Source organism: Pongo pygmaeus, chromosome 13, assembly GCF_028885625.2.
Source record: "Pongo pygmaeus isolate AG05252 chromosome 13, NHGRI_mPonPyg2-v2.0_pri, whole genome shotgun sequence".
Taxonomy (NCBI): Eukaryota; Metazoa; Chordata; class Mammalia; order Primates; family Hominidae; genus Pongo; species Pongo pygmaeus.
In genome coordinates, this window is record NC_072386.2 from 128,910,223 (window position 1) to 128,924,304 (window position 14,082).

At 55.4% G+C, this 14,082-nt stretch overlaps 1 pseudogene; it reads left to right on the top strand.

The window, feature by feature from the left end:
- Positions 1–2,856: 2,856 nt before the first annotated feature.
- Positions 2,857–10,592, top strand: LOC129043558 (interleukin-9 receptor-like; annotated as a pseudogene).
- The last annotated feature ends 3,490 nt before the right edge of the window (positions 10,593–14,082 follow it).

The window sequence follows — 14,082 nt, forward strand, 5'->3', positions numbered from 1 at the left end:
AACACATATTAGTAGATTCCTGTTTTGCTGCATTAGTTTTCTCAACTTTGGGAATATTCTTGCTGCAGTTGTTGGTTTTCTTTTTGGAGACAGGGTCTCACTGTCACTCAGGTTGGAGTACACTGGTGCGATAACGGCTCACCACAACCTAAGCCTGCTGGGCTCAGGTGATCTTCCCACCTCAGCCTCCCAAGAAGCTGGGACTACAGGCCTGGGCCACCATGCCTGGCTAATGGAGGGGGAAGGGCTGAGCTTGTCTGAAGACCCTCCCGTGGGTGTGGCAGAGCCTGTGGTCTGAGGCAGGGGTCCAGCTGCAGAGCAGCCCACAGCTTCGCAGTGGCCCAGGGAACCAGGGCAGGCAGGCCGTGAGGCCCAGTGCCTTCTGGGCCAGGCCTTGATGCTGAGGCCATGGAATAGGTGCGGCTCTGAGAAGGGACCAGAGTGACCATGTGCTGGAGGCTACGTCCACAGACCCAATGCGGGAGAAGCTGTGCCAGGCAGTGATGTCAGCCAGGCTCCCCAGCAGGTCTAGGGATGTCAGGGGCAGCTCTGTCCCAGGTGGCAGACACTGGTTTCCCCTCCTGCTCTCACAACCGTCCTGTGACCGGGTGTTGTCTGAGCTGTGGTGAGGCCTCCCTGGTGACATCCAGGAGCAGGGAGCATGTGGGTGGGGGGTGTGTGCACCTGCCCTGGCTGCCTGGCCCTGTGGTCAAGGATGGGGGAAGGCAGGTCTGCCTGTAGCTCCACCCTATCTATAAAGCAATGTGGTGCCTTCTGCTGGGGCATGTGCTGAGTGGTGCCTCTCAGGCACTGCCCTCGGGAAGCTCACAGGCTTGTGTAGAAGCTGGTGGGAATGTGCTAAGAACAGAGGTGTCAGGAGGCAGATATTGGGCTGGTCCCAGGTCTCTGAGCCTCAGTTTCTTCATCTGTAGGAGGGTGGTAACCCTGCCCTGCTCAGCTTACCAGGTACAGCTGTGAGTTTTCAGTGCAGAGGAAAAGCAGACACCTTCCCCTCAGATGGCCATATTGCCTTGTTGCTGTACCCAACTTTCCAGTGCTCCCCCAGGGGGTGTCCTGGCCTCCTCCTTTGTAGCTCTTAGGTGTCACATGTGGGTCCTGCCCTACCATCCCCTCTCCCTGTCTAGAAACGAGGCCTACTGAGCTTGAAGCCACCCCACTCCCTGCTCTCAAGCCATCTGCTCCTGGGTTAGCTTGTGGCTGGCCTGGCCTGATTCTATATAGATGTGAGTGTTTCTCCACTGCTGGGGCAGTGGTTGTCCATTCTGGGGCCTGGGTCAGGCCGCAGCTGTGGCTGTTGTGCCTGTGCTTCCCCAGGTCCTGGTGGTCACTCCAACCCTGCCCTCAGATATCCTAAGAGCAGGCTGACTGTCTTCCCCATTCCTACCTTTCCAGTAACTATTACAAGAAGGGACAGACACTGCTGCAGAGAATTTGCCATGGTTTCATGCTGCGGCTGGTGGTTCCAGGCTGCACGCTCCATTCTAGAAAGGGTGAGGATTACTGATCATCAGTTTTAACAGGGGACTGTCCTATGGGTACCTGGATACGCTACCGGGAGTGGGGCAGAGTGGGGTTAGAGTAATGCCTGATGCCCGTTGAGGGTGTGCAGGTTCCTTAAGAGTGTGCACCCTGCAGCCTGCGTGTATGTCTGTTTTTTTTCTTCTCCTTATCACTAATCAGCCTTTTGTAACCAGGCTGGCCCTGCTTCCTGCCTATGGGCTATGGATGTATCATCTGGAGCTGCAAATGGGGTGATGGGGCATCAGTAGCCTTCCCACACCCAAGAACTTCCTGACACCCAGCGCCTCATCTCCAGCCAACCTCTGGCTCCCCCAGAGATCCTGGGACCCAGGCCTTACACTCCAGCAGGGGGGTCTTCGTCCTTCTGGTGGTGCTCTCCTTTGGAGGTACCTTAGAACAGGGGTGCAACAGATAGAATTCAGGAAGTGCCATCTGTTGCATGGATACCCTGCTGCCACCCTTGTCCACCTTCCTGGGGCAGATCCTGGGATGGGTCTTTATGTAAGAACCCAAAAGGGAGAAAGAATGCATAGAGGCCGGGCACGGTGGCTCACGCCTGTAATCCCAGCGCTTTGGAAGGCCGAGGCAGGTGGATCACTTGAGGTCAGGAGTTCGAGACCAGCCTGGCCAACACGGTGAAACTGCCTCTACTGAAAATACAAAAAAATTAACTGGGTGTGGCAGCGGGCACCTGTAATCCCAGCTACTTGGGAGGCTGAGGCAGGAGAATCGCTTGAACCCAGGAGTTGGAGGTTGCAGTGAGCTGAGATCACGCCACTGCACTCTAGCCTGGGCAACAGAGGGAGACTCTGTCTCAAAAATAAATAAATAAATAAGTAAATAAATAAATGCATAGAGGTTGTCTATGTGACCCTGGGCAAGTGATTTCTCCTCCTTCCCTTCCTGGGACTCAGCTCCTTGCTTGTGAACGGGGACAGTGCTTCTCCATTACAGAGCTGTTGTGAGAATTAAAGTAGAAAATGCACCTGTGGTGGTTGTCGGTAGTGAGTGGTTCCCCCAATCCTGACTCCCCTGCAGGATGGGCCCAGGACAGGGGATGGGCTGGCAGAGGATGCCTGTCCCACAGAGGAGCCTTCTTGGCAGACGTGGAGATCTAGCTGAGTCAGAGTCCAGGATCTAAGTTTGAGGGTGCATCTTACAGCCTGCAATCATGAGTCTTTGGCAGGGTCAAGTGGCCTTTCTGAGCTTCAGTTCCTTATCAGTAAACCCTGGGCAGTGGTGCCCAGCGTCTTTCACAGGACACTGTGTGAGTGCAGATGGAGACCCACTGAGCACTCTGCTGGGGAGCAATTCATGGGGAGCACCCCTCCAGAGAGGGATGGCTCGCACAGGCCCTCAGCCCAGCCCCTTGCAGGCTGGACCTTGGAGAGTGAGGCCCTGAGGCGAGACATGGGCACCTGGCTCCTGGCCTGCACCTGTGTCTGCACCTGTGTCTGCTCGGGAGTCTCTGTCTCGGGGGATGGATGAGGTGACGGCTAGGCACTAGTGTCTGTATGAGGTGGGTGGAGAACTAGGGTATGTTTAGGGGATTGGGTTGTCTGATGTCGAGCCCCTAGGGAAAGGTTTGGCCCAAACTGTGCTAGGGCATGTCCTCTAGGGGTCAGCCTGGACCTCTGTCTCTAGTCTCCCTTCCTTTACCTCCCTACCTCCGGTCCCTGGACCGACCCTTCCTTCACCCTCTTGACACCTCTCTGGTTCTGACTTGCCCATGTACCATGGGTCAGAGCCCACCACTTCCCAGGCCTCCCAGTGCTTCCCTGGACAGATTGTGGGATCATTCACTGGTGACTGCCCTGCTAGGATGTCAGCTGTTGGATCTCCCCCAACCCCCCAACTCAGCTCTCTTCTGAAGCACTCACTGTGGGCTCCCAGCTGTCACTGTCTCCAGGGCCAAGGGCTGGAACCTTCACCTGCCTCACCAACAACATTCTCAGGATTGATTGCCACTGGTCTGCCCCAGAGCTGGGCCAGGGCTCCAGCCGCTGGCTCCCCTTCATCAGGTGAGGGTGGAGGGCCATGCCTATCTAGACAGGGATGAAGGTGAGGATTGTAACAGCTGCACCAGGATAGTGTAGCAGCCCCGTGGTGCTAACACATGCCCTTTTCAGCAACCAGGCTCCTGGTGGCACACAGAAGTGCATCTGGCAGGGCAGTGAGTGCACCATAGTGCTGCCGCCCAAGGGAGCACTCCTGCCATCTGACAATTTCATCATCACTTTCTACCACCGCGTGTCCGGGAGGGATCAGGTCAGCCTGGTGGACCTGTAGTACCTGCCCTGGAGACACGGTGAACAGCAGCTATAGGCCTGGGGCAGGGCCCCCTGGCAAGAACATCCTGGCTTCCTGGAGGCTGGGAGAAAGGCCCTGCAGCCTGTGACCCCTGTGGCCCAGTGAGTGTTCTCAGTCCCCGCCCAGTGAGGTCCAGGGAAGGGAGGGTCAGTCCCCGCCCAGTGAGGTCCAGGGAAGGGAGGGTCAGTCCCCGCCCAGTGAGGTCCAGGGAAGGGAGGGTCAGTCCCCGCCCAGTGAGGTCCAGGGAAGGGAGGGTCAGTCCCCGCCCAGTGAGGTCCAGGGAAGGGAGGGTCAGTCCCCGCCCAGTGAGGTCCAGGGAAGGGAGGGTCAGTCCCCGCCCAGTGAGGTCCAGGGAAGGGAGGGTCAGTCCCCGCCCAGTGAGGTCCAGGGAAGGGAGGGTCAGTCCCCGCCCAGTGAGGTCCAGGGAAGGGAGGGTCAGTCCCCGCCCAGTGAGGTCCAGGGAAGGGAGGGTCAGTCCCCGCCCAGTGAGGTCCAGGGAAGGGAGGGTCAGTCCCCGCCCAGTGAGGTCCAGGGAAGGGAGGGTCAGTCCCCGCCCAGTGAGGTCCAGGGAAGGGAGGGTCAGTCCCCGCCCAGTGAGGTCCAGGGAAGGGAGGGTCAGTCCCCGCCCAGTGAGGTCCAGGGAAGGGAGGGTCAGTCCCCGCCCAGTGAGGTCCAGGGAAGGGAGGGTCAGTCCCCGCCCAGTGAGGTCCAGGGAAGGGAGGGTCAGTCCCCGCCCAGTGAGGTCCAGGGAAGGGAGGGTCAGTCCCCGCCCAGTGAGGTCCAGGGAAGGGAGGGTCAGTCCCCGCCCAGTGAGGTCCAGGGAAGGGAGGGTCAGTCCCCGCCCAGTGAGGTCCAGGGAAGGGAGGGTCAGTCCCCGCCCAGTGAGGTCCAGGGAAGGGAGGGTCAGTCCCCGCCCAGTGAGGTCCAGGGAAGGGAGGGTCAGTCCCCGCCCAGTGAGGTCCAGGGAAGGGAGGGTCAGTCCCCGCCCAGTGAGGTCCAGGGAAGGGAGGGTCAGTCCCTGCCCAGTGAGGTCCAGGGAAGGGAGGGTCAGTCCCTGCCAAGTGAGGTCCAGGGCTGGGGGCAGGCTTGGCCCCTGGGAAGGGAGGGTCAGTCCCTGCCAAGTGAGATCCAGGGCTGGGGCCAGGCTTGGCCCCTGGGAAGGGAGGGTCAGTCCTTGCCCAGTGAGGTCCAGGGAAGGGAGGGTCAGTCCCTGCCCAGTGAGGTCCAGGGCTGGGGCCAGGCTTGGCCCCTGGGAAGGGAGGGTCAGTCCCTGCCCAGTGAGATCCAGGGCTGGGGGCAGGCTTGGCCCCTGGGAAGGGAGGGTCCACATGGTTAGTGCAGGGGCCAGAGGAAGTCACTGCTGTCCTGTCCCGCCTGGGGCTTTTCTGGACCAGTCTCCCAGTGAGGTGTCTGGTCTGAGAGGGTCTTGACCATGCCCCTTGGGAATCTTTCAGATCCCCAGTCTTGGGTGTGCTGACTGACACACCCAGACCCATGGGGCTTCAGCCTTACATGGATTCTCTCTGTTCCCGTGAAGCTGGACCCACTCTCTGACTTGCAGAGCACGTCAGCTCTGGCCACTGCACCCTGACCTGGAGCCTCAGTCCGCCTTGGAGTCAATGAGCACACTTTTCAGCTATGAGCTGGCCTTCAAGAGGCAGGAAGAGGCCTGGGAGGTGACACTTTGGCTGGCTTCTCTCCTGGGGGCCTCTCTCGTGGGAGCAGCAGTCCAGGGCAGACTCCCCACTCTAAATAAGGCGAGGCCAACTTGGAGTGATGAGGAGGGGAGGAACTGGAGCCAGGTGTGTGTGTGCGCACACACATGCTGACATGCACATGTGTGCGCTTCGTGTGTGTGTATGTGAGTAGGGTGAGTGTGCCTGTGTCTCTGTGAGTGTGTGCACATAAGTGTGGTAAGTGTGCATGTGTTTGTGTGCACATACAAGTGTGCCCATGTTTGTGTTTGTATGTAAGTGTACATGAGTGTGTCTGTGCCTTGTGTTTGTATGTGTGAGTGTGCACATGGGCATGCCTATGTGTACATGTATGTGAGTGTGGTGAGTTGCTTCTGTGCACACACTTGTGTATATGAGTGTGCATGTAAGTGTGATGAGTGTGAAAGTTGCCTGTAGACATGTTTTCCTGTGGGTGCATATGTGTATTTGTGGGCAAACGCAGCTGTATCTGTGTGTGAGTGTGAGTGTGCCTTCTCTGTGTGTGTGTGCACGTGAACTTGGCGAGTGTGCCTGTGTGAACACAGGTGCGTTCATGTGTGTGTTATGTGAGCGTGTGCATGTGTGTATTCTCAAGGGCTGAGGGACCCAGCCCCACCTTCAGCACCTGCCAACTGTCCCCACCCCCACAGCGGGCCCAGCACAGGGATCACATTGTCAGTATCACACCTGGCTCATACTTGAAGCCTTTGAGCTGGACCCTGGCTTTATCCTTGAGGCCAGGCTGCGTGTCCAGATGGCCATGCTGGAGGATGACGTGGCACAGGAGGAGCGTTACACAGGCCAGTGGAGCGAGTGGAGCTAGCCTGTGTGCTTCCAGTTTCCCCAGAGACAAGGTGGCCGCTGCTATGGCTGCTGCACTTCCAGAGTCTGGGCTGGGCATCCTCTCCCCTGACACCTCACCCCCGCACCCTTTCAGCCTCCTGGAAGCCCCTCCCTGAGGCAGCCGTGCCCCAGTTGACCCCCTTCCTCTCGAGGTCCGAGGTCTGTAGGGAGGACACAAACACCTGCCAACTCTGGGGCTTCCTGGGAACCTGTAGTCAGTGGCTCCTGTTAGGAATGAGGGTGGCAGGGCTGCACACCAGGGCTGGTGCTCCTGCCTGGAGACTGGACATGACCTCAGTGTCCTTAGTGAGGGCTGCACTGACCCTTGCACACTGCAATGCTGAGACGGTCCAGGGACCTTATGACCCACCGTGTGGCAGATGGGAAGAGTGAGGCCCAGGAGTGTGGCTCACACAAGGTCCTTCAGCAGGTGACACAAACCTCCAAGGCCCATCACAAACCTTCCACTTTGGCCCAGGGCACTAAAGGGTGCACTTTTGCCAGGTAGGTTTGGGGGGGATCCTCCTGGCACTGAGGCTGCTCACAGCCCTGGGCCCTTCCTGCCCATGGGCCCTCTGATCCCACCCTGGGGGCGGCCAGGCAACACCTTTGTTGCTGTGTCTCTCTTTCTCCTGCTGACTGGCCTGACCTACCTCCTGTTCAAGCTGTCACCCAGGTAGGTAGCTGATGTGTGTGTGTGTACATGTGTGAGTGTGTAAGAGTGTACATGTTAGTGTATGTGTGAGTGTGTGGTGGGTGGGCCATCAAGGGCCACCCTTGTCTGGTTCCTCCCCTCCCCTCTCCACTGCCCGGTCCTGGATGGGAATGGGCTTTACAAGTCTCCACTCTGGGCCAATAGAGAGTTGTCAAGTTGCTAGGGGAGAGAAGGGAAGGGGAATCTGAGGCAGAGGCTGAAGATAAGGGCAGCTTGGTCCCAACCAGTCCCAGAGTCACCGAGATCAAGAGCCCGGGGTCCTAGTCTTCTGCCTCTGGAGGAGCTTGGTTTGTTCATTTGTTCACATGTTCTACGAAACGACAGTTGGGGCATCTGGTGTACTGAGGACCCTGTTCTCACCCTGGCAGATGCCTTAGAGAACAAGATAGACAAGGGCCCTCCTTAAATAAAACGTCACGCCTCATGCACCACATGTCAGGTTACAAGATGGGGTGCAGGGGCCATGTCAGGCCTCGGATGTGAGGAAGAGGGTGTGGGGAGAGGGGTATTGGGTCGGGCTAAGCGAGAGGGTGATTGGCTTCTTCTTGGAGCAAAGGAGAGTGTGAAACTGTGTAACACGACCTAGTTTGTTTTGAGGAATGGATTGCTGGGAAAAGGGGGCATAGGGGAGCTGCTGGGGGCCAGTGGGGTGCCCACAGGGAGGTGATTTGGCATGAGCCAGTGAAAGAAGTGGAGGTAGAGCAAGGTGGAGGAAATTGCAGGGTCTTAGGAGAAGAAATAGAGGGGACATGTGGCTGGATGAGATATAAGTGGTGACCCCTGAGGTGGGGAAATGGGGCACAGCCTTGGGGGAAGGTTGGCAAGGTCTATTTACACCTGTTGGGTTGGAGCCCCAGGTGACATCCTTATGAGAGGATCAGTGGATCCTTGGCAGCAAGTCAGGTGCTCAGGGAGACACTGGGTGGGGTGGGAGCCACAGATGTGCTGATGGCAAAGACAGAGTTCCTGGAGGTGCGGCTCCCTCTGTGGGCTGAGGATCTAGCTGATAACTCCCCGTTCTGAACCCGCCATCGCAGCTCACACTGTAAAGGACGCGCGCCTCAGTATAAATCAGTCCTGTGAGGCCGTTAGGCAAGGAGGCCCAGTTGGGTCCTGTCCTGAGAGTGGGTTGGAATGTGATGAGATGGGAGAGAGGCAGCAGTAGGGATGAGCTGGGCGGGCCTCCTGCTGATGGAAGGAAGCTCAGCCTCTGCAGTGACCTCAGGCCGCCTGGGTCCCCATAGGCCTCTGACTGGCCTCTCCTGGCCTCAGGGTGAAGAGAACCTTCTACTAGAATGTGCCCTCTCCAGCGGTGTTCTTCTAGCCCCTCTACGGTGTGCACAATGGGAACTTCCAGGTGTGTGCAGAGACCACAGCAGGGCGTCGGGGGCAGGTGTTGCCCAGAGCTCTGGCCTGCCCGAGATGTTGGCTTTCATGAGAGTTGGCGGCCAGAATGGGAGCTTTGTCAGTGCTTGGAGCCTTTTTTGTATATTCAGTGTATTTCAATTTATACGCTGTGTCTCAAGTGGGGAAAAACTAGCTTTATTCTCCATTACTGATTTATTTTTGTTCTCATGTCTCCAGTTCCGCTGTTGATGGAAAAATGTAAATTTCTCATGACTTATCTCTGTCCCCTCTGGTTTGCGGCTGTCTGCACGCACCATGTGCCTCACCTCCTCCTTCTGCAAAGGTGTCTGTCCTGTGGCCATGGGGAAGGGTCTGTGGTATGTGTGCTGCCCTTGGGGCTGTCACTGCCTCTGGGCTCCTGCTCTGCTTGGTCCCCTGGTCCCCTGGTCCCCACGGATCGCATGCTGGCACCACAGCTGTGGAGCGGGCTCTGCAATTCCCCATCTGTGGCCCTGTTGGGCCCCCACAGCCCAGGAACCAGTGAGCAACTTGGGGGTTGCATCAGCCCCTCCCCTCCCTGCTGGGCTGGGGGTTCATGCCCCCTGGGTGGGAGGAGGGGGAGAGGGAGGGCTCCATTGAATGGTCTCTGGTTTTTTCCCTCAGACTCCTCACTTTGGGCAAAGGACAAGAGGCAGTGAGGGCCCCTCCCTGGGGTCTGGGCCAAGCTGACCCCTCTTCTCCAGGATCTTCCCTCCCTGTGCCCTAGGGCATCCCTGGGCCCTGTGTGGCAAGGATGTTCCCTCCACACCGCGGCTCCAGCTTACTTTGCAGAAAAATCCTTTTTTCTCTAAATGACGAGCCTAGTTTTCAAGAATTTTTGTCCACATGTTCAATTTGAACCATAAACCGGGCACCTGGCTCTCGGCAGAGTCTCCCCCTTTCCCCAAGGTGGTAGGTGTGACTGTCACGGGCCTGGGCAGCCGAGTACAAGGCTGAGCAGGACACAGATCATGACTGTCCCCCGGACTGTCATCCTGTTGCAGGCACCAGCCCTTCCCTAGAGAATCAGGGCACCTGCCAGGGGTTATTTAGACCCGCGGGTGGGGATCTGGTGCCGTAGGTTTGTCTCCAGGGAGCAGTGCAGTGATGGAGGGTGTGTTGTGGGTTTAGGGAGCAGTGCAGTGATGGAGGTGTGTTGTGTGTTGTGCATGGGATGGAGGTTCCTGGTCTCACCAAGGGAAGAGCTTCCTTTTGGAGGCGGGGGCCTCCTGTGTCCCCACAGAAAGATCCAGGTCTGCTAGCCTTAGCCCAGTGCTTTGAAAGTCACCAGTCCTGACGGCGACTCGTGTGTGTGTGTGTGTGTGTGTGTGTGTACGTGTGGTGGGAATGCCCAGTCTCTGCAGCTGCTGAAAGGCCTTGAGGCACATGCCATCAGGAGTTGGCTCTGTCCTGGGCAGACATCACCATCTGTACCTTGGTTCAGGCTGCTGTGAGCACCAGGCCCTGTGCTGGCGGAGTGGTGAGGAGCCTGAAGGGACTCAGGATCCCATGATGAGGCTGGGCTGGCACATGGAGGAAAGACAGAATGTCCAAGACACAGGCGCTGCTTGGCCTCTGGGTGTGGACCTCAGGAGGGCTTCCTGGAGGAGGAGGGCTTCCTGGAGGAGGAGGGCTTCCTAGAGGAGGAGGGAGGCTGGGCTTGCCAGAAAGGAGGCAGCTGCTCCCAGGATGAGTTCCGAACATGCTACCTGAGCCCTTCCCTCCTCCTGCACTCTGTTCCAGACTTGGATGGGGGCCCACAGGGCTGGTGTGCTGCTGAGCCAGGACTGTGCTGGCACCCGACGAGGAGCCTCAGAGTCCTGTGTCCAGGAGGCCACTGCACTGTTCACCTGTGGCCCAGCAAGTCCTTGGAAATCTGTGGGCCTGGAGGAAGAGCAGGAAGGTGCTGGGACCTGAGCTCAGAGCATGTGCTGCCAGCAGGGTGTACGGAGTGGAGGGTACAGCCACTTGCCTATCTGCCACGGGAGGACTGGGCCCCCACGTCCCCCACCAGGGCATGTTACTCCCTTCTGTCCTTAGCAAGGCTGGGTCCTGGAGGTTCTAAGTCCCTGACTTGCTAGATGAATCATGTCCGTTTTGGGAAAATGGACTTAAGTCTCCGGAGCCCTTGTCTGGGACTGAACCTCCTGAGAATGGGCCCCTAGCAGTGGTCGGAGGTCCTGTCTGGATGGAGACTCAGGGGCAGCTTCAGGGAGGAAGGATCCCTCCGCTCAGTGCCTGTAGGGAGGAACCTCTACCCCCAGCATCCTGCCCACAGGTTCCTCCTTCGGCTGTCCCTTTTCTTTATCCCTGGCCTCTCTGAGAAGACGGGTGTGGTTTCTCAGCTGTTCCACCATCATCCCCTTAAAGGGCCAGCCTGGGCCCAGTGGACACAGGTAAGGCACCATGACCACCTGGTGTGACCTCTCTGTGCCTTCCTGAGGCACCTTTCTAGAGATTAAAAGGGGCTTCATGGCTGTTCCAAAGTGCTGATGCCTGGGAAGAGGGGCCAGAGGAGGAGTGAGGGGTGAGGTTTGGCCAGCCCTAGGCTTTCTGGGCTCTAGGGACAGCGCAGTGGATGCTCAATGACAGTTTCGGGGACAGCAGGGTGGAAGCTCAGGGGCAGCTCTGGGGACAGCAGGGTGGAGGCTCGGGGCAGCTCTGGGCTGAGGTCAGGGTGGAGGCTCAGGGGCAGCTTCAAGGACAGCAGGGTGGAGGTTCAGGGACAGTTCCTGGGAGGCCAGAGCCCTCATTCCTCCTTGTCCTCATCCTCCCACTCGCTTCTGGAAACTGAGAGCTGAGGCTGGAGCTCCCAGACAGTCAGTGCTGGAAGTGTCCATCCAGCAGTGATGGTGGCCTGTGAAGGGTCCTGCTTCTGTCCTCAGCCTCTCATGGGGTGGGCTTGGGGAAGAGCTGTGGTCTGGAGAGAGCGGCAGATGGAGCAGAACGTGCCTGCATTTGTTTCCTGGGGCTGCCGTAACAAAGTGCCACAAAATGGGTAGCTTAGAACCACAGAGATTTATTTCTCAGTTCTGAAGTCCAGAAGTTGGAAATAAAGATGTTGGCAGTGTTCCTGACTACATATTCTTAGGCTCCCATGAAACAGAAGTTGATACAAGGCCAAGCAAGTTTCCCAGACAAGGCTTTATTAAGTCTTATGTCCCTAAAGGTTGAGCAGAAGAGAGACATACTAAGTCTTATGCCCTAAAGGTTGGCCAGGAGGAAGGATTCTTGGCTGGCTCCCCAAGGGGAGTGCATTGTGGTGTCTTGAGGGTGACATGCATAATTTATGAGTTAGGTGAGTGTCATTACACCTACGGGGTGGAGTGAAGGGTGCTCAGATGCAGTAAAGAATCGTGCTGACGCATACGTTGCATGATCAGAAAATAGGTGAAAAGCCCATACCTGGGTGGGGAATTTAGTATTATAATGAGGCCAGGGGTAAGGATCGGTCATTCTCCTGGCCTCATGCACAAGTGGGTGATAGAGTCAACTCCCTTGAGTAAGACTTACGGCGAGACGCTGCTTATCTTAGTGTATTTCAGACAGTTGGCAAGGTCTGGCCAGTGAGTATGGCACCTGGAGGGTGGCGCTGCAAGGGCTGGTGGTCAGCGGGCATGTACGGAACAACACGTTAGTGGGGGTGGGCTGAGTCCCATTTCTACTCTGTCTCAGTAGGGCCATGCTCCCTCTGAAGGCACTAGGGAAGGATCCGTTTCGGGCCTCTCTTCAGCTTCTCTTAGTTTCTTGGCTTGTGACAGCAAAACTCCATTTTTTTTTTTTTTAAGATGGCATCTTGGTCTGTCACCCAGGCTGAAGTGCAGTGGCGTGATCTCAGCTCTCTGCAACCTCTGCCTCCCCGGTTCAAGTGATTCTCCTGCCTCCACCTCCCAGGTAGCTGGGATTACAGGCGTGAGCCACCACGCCCAGCTAATTTTTGTATTTTTAGTAGATACAGGATTTTGCCATGTTGGCCAGGCTGGTCTCAAATTCCTGGCCTCAAGTGATTGCCTGCCTCCTCTTCCCAAAGTGCTGAGATTACAGACATGAGCCACTGCACCTGGGCATGTCATCTGTATATCTTTTTTGGTGAGGTGTCTATCTTTTAATTGGGTTGTTTTTCTTTTTGTTATTAGAATTTGTTTGTATATTTTGCACACAAGTCTTTTTCAGGTTTGTTTTTTAAATATTTTCTCTCAGTCTGTGGCTTGTTTTTTGATTCTCTTAATGGGATATTTCACAGAATAGTCATTTTAAATTTTAATAAAGTCCACATTATCTTTTTTTATTTTATGAACTGGCTTTTGGTATTGTATCTAAAGACTCATCACCAATCCAAAGTCATATGGATTTTCTTCTATAACTTTTACAATTTTGTATTTGAAAATTTAAGTCTACAGACTATCTTGAGTGATTTTTTTAGGGGTGAGCTATGAAGTTTGTATCTACATTCATTTTTTTCCCTGTGGTTTCCGATTGTTCTGTCGCCATCTGTGGAACAGACTTTTCTTTCCCCATTGAATATTTTTGCCCCTTTGACAAAAGCAGTTGACTATATTTATTTGGGTCTTTTGGATTCAGTATTCTATTCTGTTTATCTATTTGTCCATTCCTTCACCAATATCACTGTCTTCATTACTTTAGCTTTGTGGTAAAGCTAACAGTAATGAGTGTACTGCTCCTAAACAATGAGTATCTGCATTTATTTGTATATTTTTTATTCTTCTCAACCATGATCCAAGGTTTTCTGAATGCATATTTAGATGTATTGTGTTACATTTATACTTAATAAATTCAATTTTGGGGGTGCTATTGTAAATGGTATTTTTTTTTATTTGAAGTTCAAATTATTCCTATACATTATTGCTGATAGAAAGAAAGTCAGGCAGTTCATGGTGGCTCACGCATGTAATCCTAGCACTTTGGGAGGCTGAGTTGGGAGGATCACTTGAGCTTGGGAGTTCTAGACCAGCCTGGGCAATATAGTGAGACCCACCCCCCCAATAAAAAGTAAAATAAAACAATTAAAATAAATAAATAATAATTAAAAGAAAATCAGGTGGGGCTGGGCACGGTGGTTCACACCTCTAATTTCAGTGCTTTGGGAGGCTGAGGTTGGACAATCTCTTGAAGCCGGGAGCTGGAAGCTGAACCCAGGAGCTGTGATTATGCCACTGTCCTCAAGCCTGGGTAACAGAACGAGACCCTGTCTCTTAAAAAGAAAGAAAATCAATTTAGTTTTGTCTACTGGCCATTTTCTTTTTCTTTCTTTCTTTTTTCTTTTTTTTGAGAAGGAGTCTCGCTCTGTTGCTCAAGCTGGAGTGCAGTGGCACAATCTCAGCTCACTGCAACCTCTGCCTCCCGGGTTCAAGCGATTCTCCTGCCTCAGCCTCCAAAGTAGCTGGGATGCCAGGCACGCGCCATCATGCCTGCTAATTTTTGTATTTTTAGTAGAGATGAGGGTTCACCACGTTGGCCAGGCTGGTCTCGAACTCCTGACCTCAAGTGATCCGCCCGCCTCAGCCTCTCAAAGTGCTGGGATTACAGGCGTGAACTGGCCATCTTCCTTGA